At 43.1% G+C, this 25,047-nt stretch overlaps 1 long non-coding RNA gene across 1 annotated transcript in view; it reads right to left on the bottom strand.

Moving 5' to 3' along the window:
• Positions 1 to 202: 202 nt before the first annotated feature.
• LOC111822205 (uncharacterized) overlaps positions 203 to 25,047 on the bottom strand; it is a 100,462-nt gene continuing 75,617 nt past the window's right edge. The window contains exons 2-3 of the long non-coding RNA XR_002825477.1: positions 488 to 588; positions 203 to 366 (exon numbers count right to left, since the gene is read on the bottom strand). This is a non-coding gene — a long non-coding RNA (uncharacterized LOC111822205). The remainder of the gene's footprint in view (positions 367 to 487; positions 589 to 25,047) is intronic.

Here is a 25,047-nt window from a genome sequence, read left to right as displayed (position 1 = left end):
AACTGTTCGCAAGGGGGTGATAAAATAACTTGTCAAGTCCTTCAAATCTGCATAGGACTGGAAAAGCCACAATTGATGATATTGGCCAGCAGTCCAATGAGTGACTACGGTGAATCAGTTGGCGTTTGCTACATAACAAATCACTCCAAAATTTGGTGACTGGAAATAACAATCATTTATTTACTCACAATTCTGAAGTTTGGTTGGGTGGTGTTTTGGTTTTTTGACCTGGCTCAGACTGGCTAGACGATCTAGGATGGCCTCACTCACATGTCTGGAGACTCAGCTGCAAGTGGCTTGTCTGTACTCTCCATGGTCTCTCATCTTTCAGCAGGCTAGGCTGGGCTTCCTTAAGTGGTGGCCACCCTTCAAGAGAGCAAGCGGAAGCATGCAGTACCTCTCAAAGGGCAGGCTTGGAACGTGCTACCACCATCCCCACTACATTTAGCCAAGGACAGGAATTCAAGGGATGGGGAAATAGACTCACCTTTTGATAGAAGAAGGTGCAAAGAATTTGTGGCCATTTACAGGTATACTTCATCAGTTGTACAGGCAGCGATATGGGGAGATTCTGGAGCATAGGTGTTTCTGAAAATAGTATTAAAGTGGGTGACATGGAAACCCTGGTTGCATAGTTAAGAACTACGGCTGCTAACTGAAAGGTCGGCAACTCAAATCCACCAGGCGCTCCTTGGAAACCTATGGGGCAGTTCTACTCTGTCCTATAGGGTCGCTATGAGTTAACTCAATGGAATCAGGTTGTTTTTTTTTTTTTCTGTTTCCACTCAGCAGTGTGGTTCCCTTCACCTAAAAACTCTCTTTCTCTTCACATCTTTCATCTACCTGTGTCTCTCCTTTTCTTGGTTTTCTACTCTCCTTTTCAAAAAATCTTCGCCTCTTTATGATGCTAAGATTATCAGGACTAAGAAGCATGATAATGACAACACTTTTCCCCAAGTCATCCAGCCTCAAAACTTTTGAGTCAACTTTAACTTGTACCTGTCCCTTTCCTCTCACAACTGGTCATTGTCTGACCCTATGGATACTGTCTCTGCAATACTGTTACATCCCCATAGCATGTCCCTTGCTATGCATTCATACTGCCATCACCCTCGCTCAGGCTCTCATTACTTCTCCACCATTTACTAGTAAGGAGACCTTGGACAACTTCCTTTAGATTTCTAATCCTAAGTTTCCTCATCTGTAAAATGGGAGCGATAACATACTTATCTATGAGTTATTATGAGGATTAAATGAGATATTCCACATCAAGTATTTAGCACAGAGTTTAGCACATTACCAAATGTTCATTGAACAAATGCCCCATTCTTTTGATGAAGACTGTCTTTCCACCTAAGTCACACTCATCCTTCAAGACACTTACCCACAAACACTCAGTGACCACCTGCCCAGCCAGGCACTATATATTGCTGCTGTTGCTGTTATTGTTAGCTGCTGTCGAGTCAACTCTAACTCCTGATGACCTTATGTACAACAGAACAAAATCTTACCTAGTCCTGCATCATCCTCACCATCACCAGCATGTTCAGGTCTATTGTTGGGATTATTGTGTCAATCCATCTCATCAAGGATCTCTCTCACCCTCGCTGGCCCTGTAAGTCACCAAACATGGTATCCTCCTCCAGTGATTGATTCCTTCTGATGACGAGTCAAACAGTGTTCTGCTATGATCCATAAGGTCTTCAATGGCTAATTTTCAGAAGTAAGTTGCCAGGCCTTTCTTTTCTAGTCTGTCTTAGGAAGCTCCGCTGAAACCTACCGTCCACGGGTGACCCTGCTAGTATTTGAAATATCAGTCAGGGGCATAGCTTCCAACATCGCAGCAACATGCAAGCCACCGCAGTACAACAAACTGACAGACGGGTGGTGGCACTACACACCACTGTCCTCAAATATACAACCAAGCAGCTAACAGTCCTTGTCCTTGAGAGTTTACAGACAACGCTTCTCGAAAGACCCCTCTTCTATTACACGTTTTCTCAGTCCCCATTCCACAACCCAGTCTCAGATGATTCCTTCTCCCTTTGAACATCCAAAATTATATATTTGTGCTTGTCTCATGACACTTCTATTGTGCCTTATATTGTAGTCCTGACTATCACACGTACTGTATTGCAAGCTCTTAGAACCATATCACGTTCATCTAACTTTCCCAGCTATGTTTAGTCTGGTGTCTTGCACATAATAGACAATCAATAAAGAATTGCTGACTCAAGAGATAGGACCATCCTCTGCCTGATCAGCATATTGGTCCATATCAGACTAACCCACTGCTGTCGAGTTAATTCCAGGTCATAGCAACCCTGTAGGGTGTCCAAGGCTGTAAATCTCTATGGAAGCAGACTGTCATACGTTTCTCCAGCGGAGCCGCTGGTGGTTTCAAACTGCCAACCTTTCGGTTAGCAGTCGATCGCTTTAACCACTGCACCACCAGGGCTCCACCATATCAAACTGTAGGGGTTATATTTTGACCCATAGTTTAGCTGAGCTGTTATAATAATGTACCATTACATTACAATGTCCTGTTGTACTTTTAGCAACACACCAGTGTGCACAATATACCACCTCAACCTCTTCCTATATATTTTTGAAGAATTTTGTGGGAAGAACCACGAAGCTCTCACTCACTCTTGGTTTTTTGTTTTTTGTTTTTTGCCTCTTTTCGTAGGACCTGTGGGTACACTGTCATCTCCACCTGATGGTATTTTAAATTTACCCAGTGGCATTTAAATATATCAGATAGCATTTTAAATTGATCCAATTTATCTCATGTAATTTAATTAAACATCATCTCTGCCTAATGTTATTTAAACTCACCTGATAATATTTAAATTTATCACAGTACAGAAGTTAATCAGAATCAATAAAATTGGTTTAGGGCAGTGGTTCTCAAAGAATACTCCCTGGACCAGCAACAGCATCAGCATCACTGGGAGACTTATTAGAAATGCAGATTCCTGGATCCCAACCCAAACGCACTGAATCAGAAACTGAGTGTGGGGGTGTGTGTGTGTGTGTGTGGGTGTGGGTGTGTGTGGGTGGGTGTGTGTGTGTGGGTGGGTGTGTGTGTGTGTGTGTGCGTGTGTGTGTGAGTTTTAACAAGCTCTCCAGGTGATTCTGCTGCACGCTGAAAGTTGAGAACTGCTGGAGAAAGGATTGCGTGAAATTGTTTCTGGGCAAATAATCTGGTAATACAGATGAAAGATAGGAAACCATTTTTTTTAAAGAAAATGAACTATTCCTGGGTTATGGTTTGCATACATTTGCAGGAGACCAGCAGAGATAGTAGACGAGTGCAGTGGCCGAGACCCAACTCCTGTGATCGGCCAAGGTACAAGATATGCATCTGTTTACTCTGGAACTAAAGGGAGAGGGAATATGTCATAATGTGCCACTGTCAGCACCCAGACAGTTGTTTTTAGAGCCAGGGTTTTGCTTCACTAGTGGGAGAAAGGAGTCCAAAAGATTTAGAATACTCTCAGAAGAATACAGTCTGTATAAATGTCTTAGAATTTGGGTTTTACCTTCACAATGGGAGATTCAGATAGAAAAGGAAGGAGGGAGTGACTGATTGCACTGTGGCTTCATCAGTGGAGACAGCTAGCCTCACCTGCAGGTATTCAAGCATGCAAAACAGTAGCCCAGGACCTCACCTGAGCTCTCTGAGATCACTGTGCCGCACACCGGTGCATGCACACACACACACGTGCAAAAAGATTAACTTCTTAACTTGTACAAGAAACCCAAGCCACATCTGGACTTCTCATCTTCATTAAGTCTAGTGAAAACTTTCCTACCAGTAGGAAAACATTCCTTACCCTATGCTTGACAAACTCATTGCTAGGCCAGGTTAAGCAAAATCTTTGGTATTGTGAAAAAATAAATAATTTGGGCAGGTAGAAGTTTAAAATCCATTACATACAGATGGCTGTTGGCTAAGTTCCTCAACCGAAGAATTTTCAGTGATTTCTTAGAAAATCAAATTGACTTCTATTTATTTTAGAGATGTATAGGAGAGATTTAGAAAGAAAGAATAAGCACAACAAACTGCAAGAAACTTTCATGGAGACGAGAATTTTGCACGTAATACCAAAGTTTTTAAAATCAGGTTGTAAGTAATAAGGGCTAACAGAATACAGTTGGAGGTGGAAGTAGAACTAAAATCAGAGGTAGCTACATAAAATTATGAATTATAAAGCAGTTCAGAGAACAGTTTATGAATGTCAGAAAATGAGAAAATAAATTACATTTTGTATCCAATGTAGATGGTATCTGGTTATTTGGAAAGTGACATTAATAGAACCCGTATCTAAGGGGAGTGACATTCATTGGCACACAGCTTGGCGTAACTTTGGGTCCTAGAGTCCCAGTAAATTTAGGAGGAATTGATTTTATGATGCCCCTTCTTCCCCTCCTTCCCAATTCCATCTCCATCAAAATCTAAAATCCATGAACTAACTAGAAAATACATTTTAAGAAGGGTGAAGAGTCTTCCATCCATGACAAAGATACAGAAGAGCTATCAGTGCTGTTGAAAACAGTATGAAATCATTCCTCAGATTCTCTGCCATCCCTCCTCATCTTTCAGGTTCAAAGTGATGTATTCAGTACACAAATGTTCATTGAGCTCTTAATATGTGCCAGGTGCTGTACTATAAACTGGGAATACATTCAAGAAATTTTCATCCAAGTGCAGTAAACCAAACTTTCATCAGAAAATTTTTTAACACGTTGTTGCTGTTGCTACGTGCCGTTGAGTCGGTTCCGACTCACGTGTACAACAGAACGAAACACTGCCCGGTCCTGTGCCACCATCACAATCGTTGCTATGTTTGAGCCCATTGTTGCAGCCACTGTGTCAATCCATCTTATTGAGGGTCTTCCTCTTTTCTGCTGACTCTCTGCCTTACCAAGCACGGTATCCTTCTCCAGGGACTGGTCCCTCCTGATAACATGTCTTGCCAACCTCATTCCCAAGGAGCACTCTGGCTGCACTTCTTCCAAGACAGACTTGTTAGTTTTTCTGGCAGTCCATGGTATATTCAATATTCTTTGCCAATGCCATAATTCAAAGGCATCAATTCCTTTGAAGAGGTATTTGATAAAAATAGATTCCTAGGTCCTGTCCTAAACCTTCTTAATCAGACTCTCTGGTGATAGAATATTAGAATCTGTGGACCTAAGAGACCACACCGAGTATTGAAACCCACTGGTCTGTGTTTACAGAGAAATCTTCTTCTTCTCCCTCCTGCAGATTTTGTTGTTAGTTGCCCTCAAGTTAGCCTCCAACTCATGGTGACCTCATGCACAATGGAATGAAAGGCTGCCTGGTCCTGTGCTATCCCCCTGATAGGTTGCAGATCAGACCAGTGTGACCCACAGGGTTTTCACTGGCTGCTTTTCATTAGTAGATCCCCAGGCCTTTCTTCCTAATCCATCTAAGTCTAGAAGCTTCACTGAAACCTGTTCAGCATCAGAGCAACACGCAAACCTCCACTGACAGACAGGTGGTGGCTGCACATGAGGGGCATTGGCTGGAAGTCAAGCCTGGGTCTCTCCCAAGGAAGGAGAGAATTCTAGCACTGAACCACCAATACCTCACTCCTGCAGATTAAGGTGACTTTTTTCTCAGGCGAGTGATTGTTTCTATGAGTCAAGGCTACATGCATGGTCAGCTTCAAACAAAGGCTACAGCCACTCTGGCCTTACAGAAAGACACCCAGATTTTGGCAAAGGCAAGAAGAGATCAACTTAGGGAAAGGTTTAAACTACTTGGCCTCTAGCAAACTCTTGGGCCGTTATGGAGGTCTCAGCAGACAGAGCTGGAGCCAGCTGCTGCTACTTGATCTTGATTGTATTTAGAATATGTCTGGGGTGGGGTGGAGATTCTGGTGGCTCAGCAGATGCTGGGACTAAGCAGAATAAGAAATTATAGGCAATGATTTTTCAACTTTAACTTAAGAATGTTTAACTCAAGGGCAAAAAAATACTTATTTCTAATATTACTTCCTATGGACTTGAAATTTCAAGGGGATTTAATTACTAAATTTTAATTTCTCCCTGGGAATTGGATAATGGCAGAGACTATATGCAAATTTGGGGTATCTATATGTTGTTGGGAGCCCTGGTGGCATAATGGTTAAGAGTTGGGCTGTTAACCAAAAAGTTGACAATTCAAATCCACCAGTCACTCCTTGGGAACCATATGGGGCGGTTCTACTTTGTCTGATAAGGTCGCTGTGAGTCGGAATCGACTCGACAACCCTTAACAACAACAATAACATGTGTTGTTGGCCTTTTATTATTAGATCTCGACATCACTTAAGTTCAAGCCCTATTCCAAAGACCTGGCCACACTAAGAATTGATCAGTTAACCAGGCTAAATATAGGAGCTTCCAAGAAGTTGGTCTGTCTAAACAAATCACACATACACTCACACACTCACACACACATATTCCTGCTAAACTAACAATCAGGAGATGTTGCACAGAATATTGCACCGAAGTGCAAGAACTGATGAAAACCAACAAAGTCCTGTTGGAAGACTTCTGTTAGGAAGTAAGCTGTTGAATTATAGCACACTGTTCCAGAGAGAAGAATTAAATAGCATTTCATCTGAAAGCTGTCTTCTGGGGCCAATGCGGAAGGTTGCTTTTTGTGTTCTAGTGATTTCTCCTTTGTTTTTAAAGGCCCCGATTGACCTTACGGAGTTTTCCACTTTTTATTTGGAAATATTGCCTTTATAGGAAATACAAACTATGTTATGGAACAATGTTCCTGTCTTACTGTCCATCTATCTATCAGAGGACCATGCACTGGTTTTTCAGCCTACAACACTGTCTCTAGGCTCCTTGAATCCACCACTGGGTTTGGTACTGATGCCGCTCTGCTGAGACACATTTGTGCAGGTCCAGAGATGGGGATGCAGGAAGATACAAACAAGCCATGAGCTTTCTGTCTAAATCCATCAAGGAAATCATATTCAGGTTAATTCGAGGCATCTGAAAAGAAAATTTAGAAAAGAGGCTATTATGGGTTGATTTGAGTTCCCCAAAAAGATATGATCAAGTCCTAATCCCCAGTACCTTTGAATATTACTTTATTTGGAAATAGGGTCTTTGCAAATATAATCAGTTAAGTTTAACATAAGTTCATACTGGAGTAGGGTGGGTCCTAATCCAGCATGACTGGTGTCCTTATAAAAAGAGAAGAGACACAGATGCAGAAGGAAGACATCCATGTAAAGATGAAGGTAGATTATTAGCCATTAAAAACCAAATCCATTGCCACTGAGTCAATTCTGACTCACAGCAACCCTACAGGACAGAGTAGAACTACCCCACAGGGTTTTCAAGGCTGTAAATCTTTATGGAAGGAGACTGCCACATCTTTCTCCTGCAGACCAGCTGGTGGGTTTGAACTGCTGACTTTTGGGTAGCAGCTGAGCACTCAATTACTGCACCACCAGGGCTCCATTAGCCATTGTTGTTGTTATTTTTAGGTGCCATGGAGTCAGTTCCAATTCACAGAAGCTCTAGGTACAACAGAACAAAACAGTGCCCACTCCTGCGCCATCCTCACAATCATTGCTGTGTTTGAGCCCATTGTTGCAGCCACTGTGACAATCCATCCCATTGAGGGTTTGCCTCTTTTTCATTGACCCTCTGCTTTACCAAGCATGGTATCTGTCTTAGTCATCTAGTGCTGCTATAACAGAAATACCACAAGTGGATGGCTTTAACAAACAGAAATTTATTCTCTCACATTTCAGTACGCTACAAGTACAAATTCAGGGCATCAACTCCAGGAGAAGGCTTTCTCTCTGTGTCGGCTCTGGAGAAAGGTCCTTGTCATCAGTCTTCCCTTGGTCTGGGAGCATCTCAGCGCAGGAACCTCAGGTCAAAAGGACGCACTCTGCTCCCGGCACTGCTTTCTTAGTGGTATGAGGTCCCCATGTCTCTCTGCTGCTTCTCTCTTTTATATCTCAAAAGAGATTGGCTTAAGACATTATCTAATCTTGTAGATCTCATCAATATAATCAATATAATCCATCTCATTACATCATAGTGATAGGATTTACAACACATAGGGAAAGCACATCAGATGACAAAATGGTAGACAATCATACAATACCGGGAATCATGACCTAGTCAAGTTGACAGATATTTGGTGGGACACATTTCAATCCATGACAATGTCCTTCACCAGGGACTGGTCCCTCCTGATAACATGTTCAAAGTAGTAAGAGGAAGACTTGCCATCCTCCCTTCTAAGGAGCATTCTGGCTATACTTCTTCCAAGACAGATTTGTTCATTCTTCTGGCAGTGCATGGTATATTCAATATTCTTCGCCAACACCATAATGCAAAAGCATCAATTCTTCTTCGGTCATCCTTATTCATTGTCCAGCTTTCACATGCATATGAGGCAATTGAAATTATCATGGCTAGGGCCAGGAACATCTTAGTCCTAAAAGTGACATCTTTGCTCTTCAATGCTTGAAAGAGGCCTTTTGCAGCAGATTTTTCCAATGCAATATGGCTTTTGATTTCTTGACTATTGCTTCCGTGGGCATTGATTGTGGATCCAAGTAGAATGAAATCCTTGACAACTTCAATATTTTCATGTTTATCATGCTGTTACTTATTGGTCCATTGTGAAGATTTTTGTTTTCTTTATGTTGAGATGCAATCCATACTGCAGGCTGTAGTCTTTGATCTTCCCAGTAAGCGCTTCAAGTCCTCTTCACTTTCAGCAAACAAGGTTGTGTTATCTGTATATCGCAGGTTGTTAATGAGTCTTCCTCCAATCCTGACGTCCCTTTCTTCTTCATACAGTCCAGCTTCTCAGATTATTTGCTCAGCATACAGATTGAATAAGTATGGTAAAAGATACAACCCTGACACACACATTTCCTGATTTTAAACCACGCAGTGTCCCCTTGTTCTGTTCGAGAGAATGCCTCTTGGTCTATGTACAGGTTCCTCATGAGCACAATTAAGTGTTCTGAAATTCCCATTCTTCTCAATGTTATTCATAATTTGTTAGCCATTAGATGAAATCAAAACCACAATGAGATACCACTTCACTTCACTCCCACTAGGATGGCTAAGATTTAAAAAAAAAAAAAAAAAAAAAACTGGAAAATAACAAATATTAGCAAGGTATATACCCAAGACACTTCAAAGGAGCAATGCTAACAGACAGATGTACATCAATGTTCACTGCAGCACAATTCACAATAGCCAAAAGGTGGTGTCTTAGTCATCTAGTGCTGCTCTAACAGAAATACCACAAGTGGATGGCTTTAACAAAGAGAAGTTTATTCTTTCACAGTCCAGTAGGCTACAAGTCCAAATTCAGGGCATCAGCTCCAAGGGACCACTTTCTCTGTCGGCTCTGGAGGAAGGTCCCTGTCATCAATCTTCCCTTGGTCTGGGAGCTTCTCTGCTCAGGAACCTCAGGTCCAAAGGACGTGCTCTGCTCCTGGCACTGCTATCTTGGTGGTATGAGATTCCCATGTGTCTCTGCTCACTTCTCTGTTTTATATCTCAAAAGAGATTGGCTTAAGACACTATTCAATCTTGTAAACCTCATCTGTATAACTACCACTAATCCATCTTATTAGATCATAGTGATTGAGTTTATAACACATAAGGAAATCCCGTCAGATTACAGAATGGTACACAATCATACAATTCTGGGAATCATGACCCAGCCAAGTTGACAGATATTTTGGGGGGACACAATTCAATCCATAACAGACAGAAACAACCCAAATGCCCATCATCAGATGAATGGATAAACAAAATGTCATATATATACACAATGGATTACTACTTGGCTATAAAGAGGAAAGAAGTCCTGATATATCCACATATGGATGAACCTTGAAAACAGTATACTGAGTGAAATAAATCAATCACAAAAAGACAAATAGGATCTCACTAATATATATAGAGATCAGAGTTTAACTGTGGTTACCTGGGGCTGTGGGGAAGAGGAAAGAAAGGAATATTTGTTCAGCTAGTGTCTTAGCTATCTACTGTTACTATAACAGAAATGCCACAAGTGGATGGCTTTAACAAACAGAAATTTATTTTCTCACAGTTTAGGAGGCTAGAAGTCTGAATCCAGAGTACCAGCTCTAGGGGAAGTCTTTCTCTCTCTGTTGGCTCTACAAGAAGGTTCTTGTCTCTTCTGAGCGTCTGCTCCTCGGCGATCTTCATGTAGCTTGGCATCTCTCTCCTTTCATCGCTACTTTCTTCAATCTCCCTAATCAGCTTGGTTTATACCTCTTATATCTCAAAAGAGATTGACTCAAGATACACCCTATACTAATCCTGCCTCATTAACATAACAAAGACCATCCATTCCCAAATGGATTATAACCACAGGCATAGAGGTTAGGATTTACAACACATATTTTGGGGGGTGGGACATAATTCAATCATAATAGCTCTAAGTACAGTACAGTCCTTAACAGCTAGCATTGATTTTCTGTTTATGGTGATGGAAAATACGGCAATAGATGTTGGTGATGGTCGCACAACATGATTGATGTAATCAGTTTCATTGAATTGTACAAGTGGAAAATGTTGAATTGGTAAATGTTGTGTTACCTATATTTTTACAGTAATAAAAAAATTGCAAAACAAAAAAAGTGAAGGCAAAGATTGGGGTGATGTTGCCACAGCCAAGGAATGTTTGAGGCTACTAGAAGCTGGAAGAGGCAAGGAAGGATCTTCACCTAGAGCTTTCAGAAAGAGCATGACCCAACCAACACCCTGAATATTAACTTCTAGCCTCCAGAAGTGTGAGATTCTAGATTTTTGTTATTTTAAGCCACCCAGTCCATGGTGCTTTGTTATGGCAGTCCTAGGAAACTATTATAGTGACCCAGGCAAATCCAAAGTAACAAAGGCCAGGCCTGGCCTCTTCTGAAGAACTTTCTTCTCCAGAATTACCTTCCCTTCCTTTCCTGGCACCCACTGCCTTACCAACTAGGAGGAAAGCAATCCGATTAAACCAAAGCACCTTAATATATAAAGTAAACAGCAACCTAGCCATATCCTCCCCTCCAAAAAATGATGGTCCAAAGATTTTTCACGTTGAAAGAGGCCACCAGCTAATCTAAATTAATCATCTCTAAAAGGTGGTGCAAGTGGTCATCCGAAAGGTTGGCAGTTCAAAGAAAGGCCTAGCAATCTACTTCCAAAAGATCAAGATCATGAACACTCTGTGGAGCACGGTTCCACTCTGACATACATGGGATTGCCATGAGTTGGAATCGACTCAACGACAACTGGTAAGGTAAGGTGCTACTCCAGTTAACCCAACTGACAACATCTTCAAAGATTCTATTCCAAACAGGATCACTCTCACAAGGACAGGGGTTAGGACTTCAACAGATGCTTTTGACAGATACAGTTCGATCTATAACACAATATGTATTTCTTCTTTTTTATGAGAATTGTGCAAAACAGAACTTATCACAGCTCCTTTATTATAGAGCAAAAACCTACAGTTGTATTTAACAGTGAGTTCATCTGTATGTGATGGCTTATGATTTTTGCATTCCCAACTCTAATTTAAAAAAAAAACAGTTAATCAATCATGCTAGAAGAAACACTGAAGTATCTTTCTGTTCACACGTGGTGGATTCAAACTGCTGTTAGCAGCCATAGCACTTAACCACTACGCCACCAGGGTTTCCATTCTCACTATAGAAATTGATATTACAAAATCACCGTTATGTCAAGAAGCAATCAAAGAGTATGCAGCCTAAAAAAGTAGAGGGAAAATATTGTAAAGGTATTCTAGAAAGTAAACTAATAAAAATATTATGTTATTTTCTGGGTTTTGTGATGTTCGTGCTATTCATCAGATTTTTAGCTGCTACATAGTGAAATGGGAAAAACAAAAGGGATTAGGGAGTCAGACAGACCTGGCTTGAAACCTGGCCCTTCCATTTATTAATTGTGTGGCTTTAAGTGAGCCCCGCTTTACCTCTTGGTACCTCAGTTTCCTCATCTATAAAATGGAGAGAGTAAGAATGGCCTACATCATAGGAATGTAGTTAAGATTAAACAAGATAAAAAACCCATTGCTGTCCAGTCAATTCCAACTCATAGCAGCCCTGTAGGACAGGGTAGAACTGCCCCATAGGGTTTCGAAGGAGCACCTGGTAGATTTGAACTGCCAATCTTTTGGTTAGCAGCCGTAGTAGCTCTTAACCACTACGCTGCCAGGGTTTCCTTAAATAAGACAGTACACATAAAGTGCTTAGAACAGGGCCTGGTGCATAGTAAGGGCTCAATTAGTGTTAACAATTGAGTAGGCCAAGATTCTTAGCCTCTCTGAGCCTCTGCTCACACTCTTACAAAATAAGGAAAATATTACCTATCTTACAGAGATGCAAAGATTGGGGGTAACTAAAGTCATTAGCATTTATTGAATGCTGGATACTTTAGAATTTATTGTTCTTCTACTATCACAGGCTCCAGCGAGCTAAAGAGCCCCTCCTCCCAGCTTCCTCAGTGACAATTCAATCCTCTTGAACAGAGTTCTGGGGACTCATTACCCCAGCCCCCTAAGCTGCCTTCCTGTCACTCACCACCCTCTGGGATTCCCAGAGACTGTAAAAGCAGATTCTTTGTAGTCTTTGGATATCATGCTTACCTTGTCTACCTCGTTTTGAATAAAAACAGCTAACTAGCCTTAGGGCAACAGGATTTCTGCCTTTTACACTTCATTTCTTTTATGGTTTTTCTCTTTTCTCTCTCTCTCTTTAAAGTTTGCAGTGTTTAGTTTAATATACTCTGTATTAAAAAAAAAATGAGTTGTTAATTGGAATGCCTGGGATCTCCCCACGCCTAGAAATTAAACGATACACTTGGGTCCCAAGAAGAAATGGATATTGATTCTACTTTAACTGTCAGGAATATTCTCTGACTCCCAACACGCCCTCTGTTCCCTTCCCCAGGAGCAGAAAACAATGTATTTTAGATAACACAGCCTGCCTTACCTAATGGAACGGCTGGAAGCCTTCATTTAGAAAGCAAAGGCACTAGACTAGCACCTTGCAATGAGGTCATTTCAATGTTGTACTTGGAGGGAACCATGAAAAATGGAGTGCTTTCCCTGAACTTCCACCTCCCTGTCGGTTTAATCCCCTCGTTGGTTCTTATTCACTTACAAACCATTAAGGCCCTGATGGGCATTCTTCTGATACGAGGTCAGGCGGGGAAATTTTACTACCGAGTTTCTACATTTAGAAGCTTCATTGCTGAAAAGACAGCTACCTAAAACTAAAACAGGAAAGGAGAGAGGAAGGGAGGGAGAAAAAAGAGAGGGGGGGGAAGGGAGGAAGGGAAAGGGGAGGGAGGGACAGGGGAAAGAAGGAAGGAAGGGAAGAAGGTCATCAGCTCTGTTTATCTGTGTTAGCATGTATCTATCTGCCTAAAAAGAACAATACTGCCAGTTCTGAATCATCTCTAGTGCTCTTACCCAGGCAAAGTAAACATTCTCTTAACGGAGACCAATCCTGATAGAACACCAGCTTCCACAGAGGGAAAATCACCAGTATTATCCCAAGTAATTCCAAAGCATCGTCATATCAAGCTCTTTTATGTCTAAATCCAAAGGAGAAAGATCTGTAGTTCACCACCCAGCTCATTCTGGCCCCTTAAAGGGCCAGGCCCACTTCCATACCACACACAAACAGACCTTCAATATCCTCTAGCTGTTTCCACCTCTAAGCTGAGCTCCTAGCCTTACCCCTCACTGTGCTTCTCAACCTATGTCTTGTCTTCCTGATGCTGGCCTTTGATCTCAACTCGTCTTGATCCCGACACTCAACATCATCTTGATCCTGACACTCAACATCCCCAACAGCACTAATATATTCAAGGAAGGCATTCAAAAATCTGGTACAAAAATAGTATTAGAGTCAAATACCATTATTGTTTATTTTTTAAAAAGCATATATACATATATATATATATATATATATATATTCCTGGAAACCCTGGTGGCGTAGTGGTTAAGAGCTTCGGCTGCTAACCAAAAGGTTGGCAGTTGAAATCCACCAGGTGCTCCTTAGAAACCATATGAGGCAGTTCTACCCTGTCCTTTAAGGCCACTATGAGGTGGAATCAACTCGACAGCAACGGGTGACAGGGTCTACATATCCATAGGTGACGCAAGTGGTTTGCAATCAGCTGCTAACCTAAAGGTTGGCAGTTCAAACTCACCCAGCGGCTCTGCAGAAGAAAGTCCTGGCAAACTGCTTCCATAAAGATTACAGTTAAGAAAACCCTATGGAGCAGCTCTACTCTGTAACACGTGGGGTTGCCATGAGTCAGAATCGACTTGATAGTAACAGGTTTGAGATATATATCTATATAGACATATATAGACATATATATAGTTGTTGTTGTTGGGTGCCATGGAGTCGGTTCCGACTCACAGGGAGCCTATGTACTACAGATTGAAGTACTGCCCGGTCCTGTGCCATGTTTGAGTCCATTGTTGCAGCCACTCTGTCAGTCTATCTCGTCGTGACTCCTCTTTTTCGCGGACCCTCTACTCTACCAAGCATGATGTCCTTCTCAGGAACTGTTGTTAACTGCCATCTAGTCAGCCCCCGACGTGTGGCGACCTCACGTACAATGGAACAAACACTGTCTAGTCTTGCATCATCCCCATGAGCACTTGCAGATCAGACCACTGTGATCCATAGGGTTTTTATTAGCTGATTTTCAGAAGTGATTTGCCAGGCCTTTCTTCCTAGTCATCTTAGTCTGGAAGTGCCAGTGAAACCTGTTCAGCGTCATAGCAACATGCAAGCCTCCACTGACAGATGGGTGCTGGATGCACATGAGCTGCATTGGCTGGGAATTAAACTCTGGTCTCCCTTACGGAAGGCAAGAATTCTCCCACTGAACCACTACAGTGTGTGTGTGTGTGTGTGTGTGTGTGTGTGTTCATGTCCACCTAGAGGCACCTCGGAAGAAATGCCTGATGAACTACTTCTGAAAACTCAGCCGTTGAAAACCCTAGGGAGCCTGGTTCTACTCTGAATCATGTAGTTTGGGTAATTTATATGTACATGTGTTGTATATTTTCTTTGCCTCTCTCTCTCTCTCTTTTTTTTTTCTTCTTTTCATTCTATTTCAGGCCAGAACCTCTGAGACACTGCCAATACCATGAGGTCACGATGTAAACTCCTGAGCAGGCTTGAAATCTGTTCCCGTCTAGGCTCTCCCAGAACTCTAGGGCATCAATGCTCTAAAAACACCTCACAAAGCAGGCATTTTGATTTCAACTGCGATCTCAGGAATAATCCCAAGCCTCCCTAAAATCCTAGAATATAGTGTACAGACCGAGTTAGTCGTGGACAGAAGCCCATTTACTGAGAATCCCCTGAAGGGTACTAACGGCTAAGGAAAACAACAGGTGTCCTTCATTAACGAATATCACTGGGTCGGCCCAATGCTACTAAAGACAGCATTACATAGGGCCGGCTTTAGAATCAAACAGACTTGAGCTAGACTCTGCTCTGCCACTCGTCAGGCATTTGACTTTGGGTTAATAACCTCTCTTAGCCTCCATTTCCTCACCTACAAAATGGCAATATTGCATTTACTTCTTCACGTTGTCGTGAAGATTAACGAGATGAGTTTTGCTAAGTGTTGTGCACTGCCTGGCTGTGTAGGTGCTCATTCAATAATAGTGATCAATATTAAAGGCTGTTGATAAGACCTGGGCTTTGAGATATTTTCATGGTAAAGTATAACCCAAGCAATTAGCACCCCCCTTGCAAAAACCAGCTTTCTTTGGGAGGCATTGACTAAGAGGAGGCTTTATGTTACCTCCTTCCCGAGTTGTCTACTGGAAAGTGCTCCTTGTTCTGGGACAGGTCACCACTCACGTCACAGCTGGTCACTGCCTGGGATTCCCAGACCCAGACCCTTCAAATAGGATGCCACTGCTTCTGTAAGAGAGCCAGCAGAACTGGGCAGGAATCATTTTCCATTAATGGACTGTCTCTTTATTCTCTGCATCACCCAACGTAAGGCTACAGAAGGGTGTTGATCAAATTTTCCTGAAAGGAGGAAAGAAGGGAGGGAGGAAGGAATTCCAACATAAGAAGAAAACATGAAGCTGTATGCTGAAGATGACGTGTCCCATGGTCTAGGTGAAAAGGACCTGGATAGGTAACTCCTCCTTAAGGGAGGCACATCCCACTTTCTAACTTTGCTCTGTATCTTCATATCTGCCCTTCTCTCAAAGTCGTGCTTGTACTCCAGCCTCTGCAGCAGTGGCGATGCTTTGTGTCCACCAAGTTTGGTTTCATTTTCCCATTCCTGGGCACCAGGAAAGGAGCCCTGGTTGCACAGTGGTTAAAGTGCTTGGTTGCTAACTGAAAGGTTGGCAGTTTGAACCCACCAGCTGCTCCGTGGGAGAAAGATGTGTCAGTCTGCTTCCATAAAGATTACAGCCTTGGAAACCCTATGGGGCTGTTCTACTCTGTCCTATAGAGTCACTATGAGTCGAAATCTACTCGACAGCAACGAGTTTGGTTTCTTAGGTGGGGTGCACAGGAAGACTCCATTCCCCTGTCCCCCTTGCAGTTAATGTTAGGACTGAGTTCTGGACAATAGAATATGATAGGAAGTGATGTTTGCCATTTCCAGGCCTGGTTATAGACTCCCTGCACAAGAGTATCCATCCCTCACTTCTCCTGCTTGGAGGCTGCATGGTCCAGATGGCAACACTACAAGATGGAGGGAGCGCTGCTCAACCTACTTCAGATAGTGTTTGTGTTGTGAGCAAGGAATAAACTCTGATTATGTTAGGTCACTGTGATTCCAGGCTTTGTTTGTTACCACAGCATGGCATTAATTACCCATAGAAATACCACCTCAGACTAAGTCTCTTCATTTCCCCTTCAAGAAACCCTACCCCAAGACAGTACACAACACTGGGGAAGTCAGCACAACTTGACCAAGGCAAAGTCATGGGAGCTTCATAGACGTATCCAAACTCCCTGAGGGACCGAATTACTGGGCTGAGGGCTGGGGACCATGGTCTCAGGGGACATCTAGCTCAATTGGCATAACATAGTTTATAAAGGAAACGTTCTGCATCCTACTTTGGTGAGTAGTGTCTGGGGTCTTAAAAGCTTGTGAGTAGCCATCTAAGATACTCCACTGGTCCCACTCATCTGGAGCAAGGGAGAATGAAGAAAACCAAAGATACAAGGGAAAGATTAGTCCAAAGGACTAACGGACCACAACTACCACAGCCTCCACCAGACTGAGTCCAGTACAACTAGATGGTACCAACTGCTCCAAGAGAGATCACAACAGAGGGTCCCTGACGGAGTTGGAGAAAAATGTAGAACAAAATTCTAACTCACAAAAAAGACTAAACTTACTGGTCTGACAGAGACTGCAGAAGCCCTGAGAATATGGCCCCGGACACCCTTATAGCTCAGTACTGAAGTCACTCCCGAGGTTCACCCTTCAGCCAAAGATTAGACAGGCCCATAAAACAAAACAAGACTAAAGGGGCACACCAGTCCAGGGGCAAGGATGAGAAGGCAGGAAGGGACAGAAAAGCTGGTAACAGGGAACCGAAGGTTGAGAAAGGGAAAGTGTTGACATGTCATGGGATTAGCAACCAATGTCACAAAACAATATGTGTATTAATTGTTTAATGAGACACTAATTCGCTCTGTAAAACTTCATCTAAAATAAAATAAATAAAAAATAAAAGAAACCCTACCCTCAGGTGTTAGTCTTGCTCCAAAATCTATCTCCCTCCTTCCAGTGACATATTTTACCAAATCTAAATTATTAATCTTAAATAATGTCCCAAAGTAAGAAGTGAGATGTTAGCAGAATAAGTCAGTGCTGGCTTTGGAACTTCAAGCTCCACAGAAGGGGCCAGCAGGACAGAGAAAAACATTGGCATTCTACATCTAAATTCCTTAAATTTTTCCTCACTGCTTCCTTAAAAAGCTAGAAATAGAAGAACCATACGATCCAGCAATCCCATTCCTTGGGATTGAGAGTAATAAGAGCTGTCACACAAATAGATATATGCACACCCACATTCATTGCAGCACTGTTCACAATAGCAAAAAGATGGAAACAACCTAAGTGCCCATCAACAAATGAACGGATAAACAAATTATGGTATATTCACACAATGGAATACTACGCAACAATGAAGAACAAAGAGGAATCCGTGAAACATAACGTGGAGGAATCTGGATGGTATTATGCTGAGTGAATTTAATCAGTCGCAAAAGAACAAATATTCTCTAAGACCACTATTATAAGAACTCGAGAAAAGGTTTAAACACAGATGAAAACATTCTTTGATGGTTACGAGGGTGGGGAGGGAGGGAGAGGGGTATTCACTAACTAGACAGTAGACAAGAATTATCTTAGGTAAAGGGAAGGACAACACACACTACAGGGGAAGTCAGCACAACTGGACTAAACCAAAGCTAAGAAGTTTCCTGAATACAACCAAACACTTCAAGGGACAGAGTAGCAGGGGTGGGGGCCATGCTTTCAGGGGACATCTAGGTCAATTGGCATAACAAAGTTTATTAAGAAAATATTCTGCATTCCACTTTGGTGAGTGGCGTCTGGGGTCTTAAGAGCTAGCAAGCAGCCATCTAAGATGTATCAATTGGTCCCAACCACCTGGAGTAAAGGAGAATGAAGAACACCAAAGACATAAGGAAATATTCGCCCAAGAAACAGAAAGGGCCACACAAACCAGAGACTGCATCAGCCTGAGACCAGAAGAACTAGATGGTGCCCAGCTACCACCAATGACCACCCTGACAGGGAACACAACAGACAGTACTTGACCAAGCAGGAGAAAAGTGAGGTGCAGAACTCAAATTCTAGTAAAAAGACCAGACTTAATGGTTTGACTGAGACTGGAGGGACCCCGGAAGACTTGGCCCCTGGACTCTCTGTTAGCCCAAAACTAAAACCATTCCCGAGGCCAACTCTTCAGACAAAGATTAGACTGGACTATGGGACATAAAATGATACTTGTGAAGAGTGTGCTTCTTAGCTCAAGTAGATACCTGAGACTAAATGGGCAGCTCCTGTCCAGAAGCAAGACAAGAAGTAAAAAGGGGTCAGGAGCTGGTTGAATGGACATGGGAAATCCAGGGTGGAAGGGAGGAGTGTGCTGTTACAGTATAGGGAGAGCAACTAGGATCACATAACAATGTATGTATAAATTTTTGTATGAGACTAACTTGAATTGTACACTTTCCCTTAAAGCACAACAATAAAAAAAAATTTTTTTTTTCTCACTGGTGTGGATTGCAGTCACAGTTTATTCTCCCAACAGTTCAACAGGTAAATCACACACATACACACACACTAACCAAGGACTAATGGTCTCAGACCAGTAGTTACAAACACAGATTTTAGAGAGGTCATATAGGTAATGCCAATGAGTGAAGCAGACTGTGTACAAAACTATGGCCAACGGGGTAGGGCATGTCTTGTCTAAAGGAAGCAGCTTCTACGCAGTCCCCCACAGTGGGCCAGTGTTACCAGATCTTTCTCTTGCTTAACAGAAGACAGAAGTCTGGACTGATATGAAAAATCTCTAAATTTTTTCAATTTAACAATTCTAATTGGGGGAAAAAAAAAAAAAAACTTTGCAAGCCAAACAAAATTGAGCTGAATGCTGTATCTGGCTATGCTACATCAGACCACCATTTTGCTCCCTCTCTTCCAATCCTGTAAGATTTATTTAACTCTGACCCTAGAACCTGCAAGGCTGCCTCTCTTGTAGCTACATAATTATGCAGAGCAATACCTTTCGTTCATCACCAATCCTCTCCCGTTTCCCAATTCAAATTGCACTCCTATATTCTGCTGCAAGTCAGAATCCAGCCCATTGGTTAAGTCTTATATCTTGATGGTGGCTCCCTTAGCTACACCATGACCTGCCGCAAGCTTTTAAATTACCATATGCAAGGACTCCATTAAATTCTTAGTCAGAGATTGTCCTTGCTCCAGTCTCTCAGGGGAAAGAGAAAGGAGACCATGAGTGGTGACTGACCCCCTCCCTCTTGTCCAAATATTCCTGAGAGCAACAGCCTACGAGTGTGAAATGACGGCCAGGAATTCAAACTATTTTTTGTGCCTGTACTACGATTTTTCTGGGAACAAGGCTAGCTAGCTTTTAGAAGGATCAAATAGAATTTGATAATCGCCCTACTTTATGTGGCAAGAGCTTTAAGAATGTCAAATATTTCTTACCAAAGAAAAGCATTTGCAAGCAAATGGGTCAGAAAATTTCTCCACGATTATGTCTTGCAGAAAAGAGCAGTTTGAAACCAGAGAAAATGGGTGTTGCTGGGGGTGGGGCGGGGGGGACTGCTTTAAGAGTACAAGGAAGCCAGTACCTGAGGTATCTCCGCAACAGAGATGGAATAACTTTCTCCTACCACCTATGGGAGCTCCAAACACAAGACAGGCAGCATTTCAAGCCGAAGGCTCTTTTCAAAGCACAAATATTGGGAAAACTGAACAAGACATCAGCACAGTTTAAACACAGCTGTGTTTGTCCACACCTAGTCCCTGCCAGGCTGTGTTTGATTTCACCTGGCAACCCAGGGGTGAAAGGCGCTGGCATCCAATTACTCAATCTCAGAGCCTTCTCATCTCCCAGCATTATCATTGTTAATGCTGGAGGTAGTAAATCAACCTCTTATTAAATGTTGCAGCCAACAGAGTGGTTTTAATAATCTTTGGAGTTTCCTGTGAAATATTTTTAGAGGGTTGTAATTTGTATTCGTTCCAGGAAGGAAAATGTCAAGCCACCAGTTCTCAAAGTCGTGGGCTGCCCCCACAAGGATGACTGTGACCACCCGCTCCTGCCCCCAAAAAATACACACGAGTCACAGTCGTCTCCAGGAGGGTGTATTTCTTAGGATTTGAAAACAGAAAGAAAACCAGGATGCAAGATGTGCCAATAGGTTGGGCTCTGCCAATTACAGAGTTCAGCGGACTATTTTCCGAGTTCTGGGTCAGCTGAGAGGGAAGAGACCACAGACGCTGCCAGAGAAGTCTAAAGCCCCGGGCTGTCATCAGGATAATGAGCGGTGCCCTGAATGTATTGGTTATCTCCCGCGTGCATCACAGGGCTGAGGAAGTTTACAAGATACTGCTTATGGTGCAGCGTCAGCGTGTCCCCAGTTAGGGCCTGAGGGTACAACCGGCTGAGCATTCGCATCCAATAGATAACAACAAAAGCCATTATCTCTCTCCCGGCTGGGCTGCCAAGTGCAGGGGCCAGGATCGCCTGGTGTTTGCAGTTTCCATAGCAGCGCTGTTTTGTTCTAGCTGGCAAAGTACACGGAGAGGACCCGATAAACATTGCAGGAAATGACACGAACAACCCAAGCACTAAGCCTGGGATCTCGTGGCAGGCTCTGTCCTTTGTGAGTCAGCGGTGGAGGTGAGGAAGGCTGCTTTTCAAGAGATGCCTGCACACAAGCAGCTCCTCAAGCCTGGTGCCTGATGGAGCGTGGCCATCCATGCCAGGCGAGCGCGCCGGCCTCTCTTCTCCCCTGCCGGAGCCGCAAAAGCGGACAGGGGCCGCGGAATGGTCTTAAAATGCTGAGAGCCGACGCAGGCGGTGAGGGATGGCAGCCAGGCGCTGCTGTCCTCTTACACGCCCAGAGTTCTTGGAAGTCCTTTTTTCTCTCCCACCTCAGCGCCACCTGGCCACCAGGGGAGGGCTGCAGAGGGGTCTCTGAAGTCCTGGGTCACTGATTCAGAGCATCACGCTCCGAGGCTCTGTGTTAGTGGCTGCAGGGGAGCCAACAGCACCTCCACACCTCGAACTAGATCCCCTGGGAAGGGCAAAAACTAGAAAACCAAACCCGCCGCCGTCCAGTCGATTCCAACGCATAGGAATCAGGGTAGGGCAGGGTAGAACTGCCCCATAGGGTTTCCAAGGAGCAGCTGGAGGATTCCAACTGCGGACTTTTTGGTTAGCAGCCATAGCTCTTAACCGCTGCACCACCAGGGCTCCAAGAACGGCGGCGGGGCGGGGTAAGGGAGGAATAAATTGTTCATATTTGTTATTGCAGGACATACAGCTACTATTCGCTACTAATTAAGAGGAAAGATCACCTGGCCCAAGCCTCAGGGATTCCTCATGTAGAGTGGTGTTGTCGTTCTTAGCTGCTATCCAGTCCACCAGATTCATGGCGACCCCATGCCCAAAGGGATCAGACTGTTGTGATCCATAGGGTTTTCACTGGCTGATTTTAGGAAGTAGATGGCCAGGCCTTTCTTCCTCATCTGTCTTAGTCTGGAAGCTGCACTGAAACCTGTTCAGCATCATAGCAGCACACAAGCCTCCACTGGCAGACGGTCAGTGACCGCGCTCGAGGTGCATTGACCTGGAATCGAACCCAGGTCTCCTGCATGGAAGGTGAGAATTCTTCACTGAACCACCACTGCCCCATCATGTAGAATATAATCGGTTCTAATTCACTTTAATTTCAGTTTTCATCTAGTGGCTAGAGACCAAACTGCAGTCTCAGAGAAGGAAGCAGAGTTCTCTCTGGCCCTGAGGAAGGTCAGCAGTTTCTTGGTATTACAGTATCAAAGACCTCAGCAGTATTTCTAGTGTTAAATAAATAAAGTCCTCAATTAAAGATCCTTAATCATTTGTATGCACTCCCCTCATTGACATCATTGTCTCAAACTGATAAACGGGAAAAATAGAGGTGCCATTAAGTTTGATGTTTACAAAAGTTCATAAATGTCAGATTAAGGATGAGAGGTCATAAACTCTGAATCTTAGCCCCAAAAGCAACCCATAAATCTGGGTGACACCCCTTGTTCCCTACCATACATATACCCATTGTCGTTGAGTCAACTCTGAATTATGGCAATCCCATGTACATTAAAGTAGAAATGTGCTCCATAAGATTTTCATGGCTGATTTTTCAGAAGCATAGTGACCCTATAGGACAGAGTAGAACTGCCTCAAAGGATTGCCAAGGAGCAGCTGGTAGATTCGAATTCCCAACCTTTTGTTTAGCAGCCAAGCTCTTAAGCACTGCGCCACCATGTCTCCATACATACATACTAAATACAAATAAAAGAGCTGCCTCCATCCTCCCTGTTCTAGGATGTGGCTGCTACAGTGTTACTTCTCTTGTCTATGTATCAAGCCAAAAACAGCTTGTGTAACCTAAAATCCTTTCCTATCTGAATATCTGTGCATTTGTATTTCGAGTTGTTGTTAATATTATTGGGTGCCATCAAGTTGACTTTTGACTCATAGCAACCCCATGTGATGGAGTAGAACTGTCCCATAGGATTTTCTTGGCTGTAATCTTTACAGAAGTAGATTCCTGGGTGGGTTCGAACCGACGGCCTTTCAATTAGCAGCCGAGCACTTAACCGTTGCGTTTTCATTTAGATGAACCAGAAAATATTATGATCTTGGCTAAATCTAAAATATATAACTTAAAAAGGATAGGAGGATAGATATGAGGTAGAAGGTGTTGGGGGAAATCCATATATGTAAACCTACACAGTAAACAAAGGACGACTATACTAAGAATTGCTTTCCCCATGATAAAAAGTCATTCTTCATTTGTCTTTGTTTGTCCAGCACCACAGCCAGGTGCCAGGCACACAGTAGGTGCTCATAATTATTTGTTAAGGCTCCAGCATCAGAGTGATAAGAGTAGCTAAAAGCACCTGAGATTCATACCGTTCAGCCTCTGACGGGCTCCACCCCAGTCCTTGAGGGAAGCCTGGCCTCAGGAGAACCCTTGTTTCACGGATCACTGTCTTATTGCTCCCTGACTGATCCATGAAACCAAGGTAGACCGTGCATTGAGGGGGAAACGAGGCGACAACTTCTGCCCTCGCATTCCAGGACTGGGTTAGGACTTCTTTTTCCTGATTATGGATTAGAGACAGGAATACTCCTCTCCCTGCATTCTCTCAGGAAACAACGAGAGTGCTGCCATCCTCACCATCTGCACCAGTTCAGGCTCACGCATGGTGTTGTATTAGAGTTTGCACGATGCACTCTCAAGACTGACATTGTGGGAAAACAAAACAAAAGCCCCTGCTCTAGAGCTTGTGGTCTAATATTATAAATACTATTTTATAATAGTATTTAAATGTAATTTAAAGAGTATTTAGTAACCACCATGCACTGTGAGGAGGTCCCCGGGTAGTACAAACGGTTAGCCCTCAACTACTAACCAAAAGGTTGACGGTTCGAATCCACCTAGCGGCACCCCAGAAGAAAGTCCTGGTGATCTCCTTCTCTAAAGATTACAGCCAAGAAAACCTTCTGGGGCTCAATTTTATTCTGTAACACATGGGGTCGCCATGAGCCGGAATGGACACGACAGCAACAAGCTTGTTTCTTTTTTATTTTTATACACTGTACTAAGCATGTTACAAACATCTGATTTGTTGTTCACAGTAATCCTGGGAGGGAGGCATTACCTCCATTTTACAAGGGAACAAACAGAGCTCAGAGAGGTGAAGTAGCTTCCCTGGATCACATAGCTAGTAAGTGAGGGAGCTACAGTTGGAATCCAGGTTTGACCAACCCGAAATTCCAGGCCTGCTCTTCACCATTACATTAAGCTGTCCCCTCCAGTGGAAGGCAAGAGGCAGTACACATGCTACCTAAATGATAAACGAGTCTACAGAAGGTGCTCAACCACTGGTTCTCAGCAGGCAAGAGGGAAAAGCATTTGAAATGCTCAGAATTTATTTTTAACTTTTCGAATAGGTAAAATATTCACAGGTTTCAAAAAGCAAACAATTATAGAGGTACAGAGTGAAACATCTTATTCGTACTCTGTCCCCCATCAGCTCTCTGCACAGGTAACAACTTCATTGGATGTTCAAGCTATCCTTCAGGGCCCTGGTGATGCAGTGGTTAAGATCTTGGCTGCTCACCAAAAGGTCAGCAGT

The sequence above is a fragment of the Trichechus manatus genome, unplaced genomic scaffold (genome assembly GCF_000243295.1).
Source record: "Trichechus manatus latirostris isolate Lorelei unplaced genomic scaffold, TriManLat1.0 scaffold00139, whole genome shotgun sequence".
Taxonomy (NCBI): domain Eukaryota; kingdom Metazoa; phylum Chordata; class Mammalia; order Sirenia; family Trichechidae; genus Trichechus; species Trichechus manatus.
The sequence above is the reverse complement of the archived record's forward strand: the minus strand, read 5'-3'. Positions and strand labels throughout refer to the sequence as shown.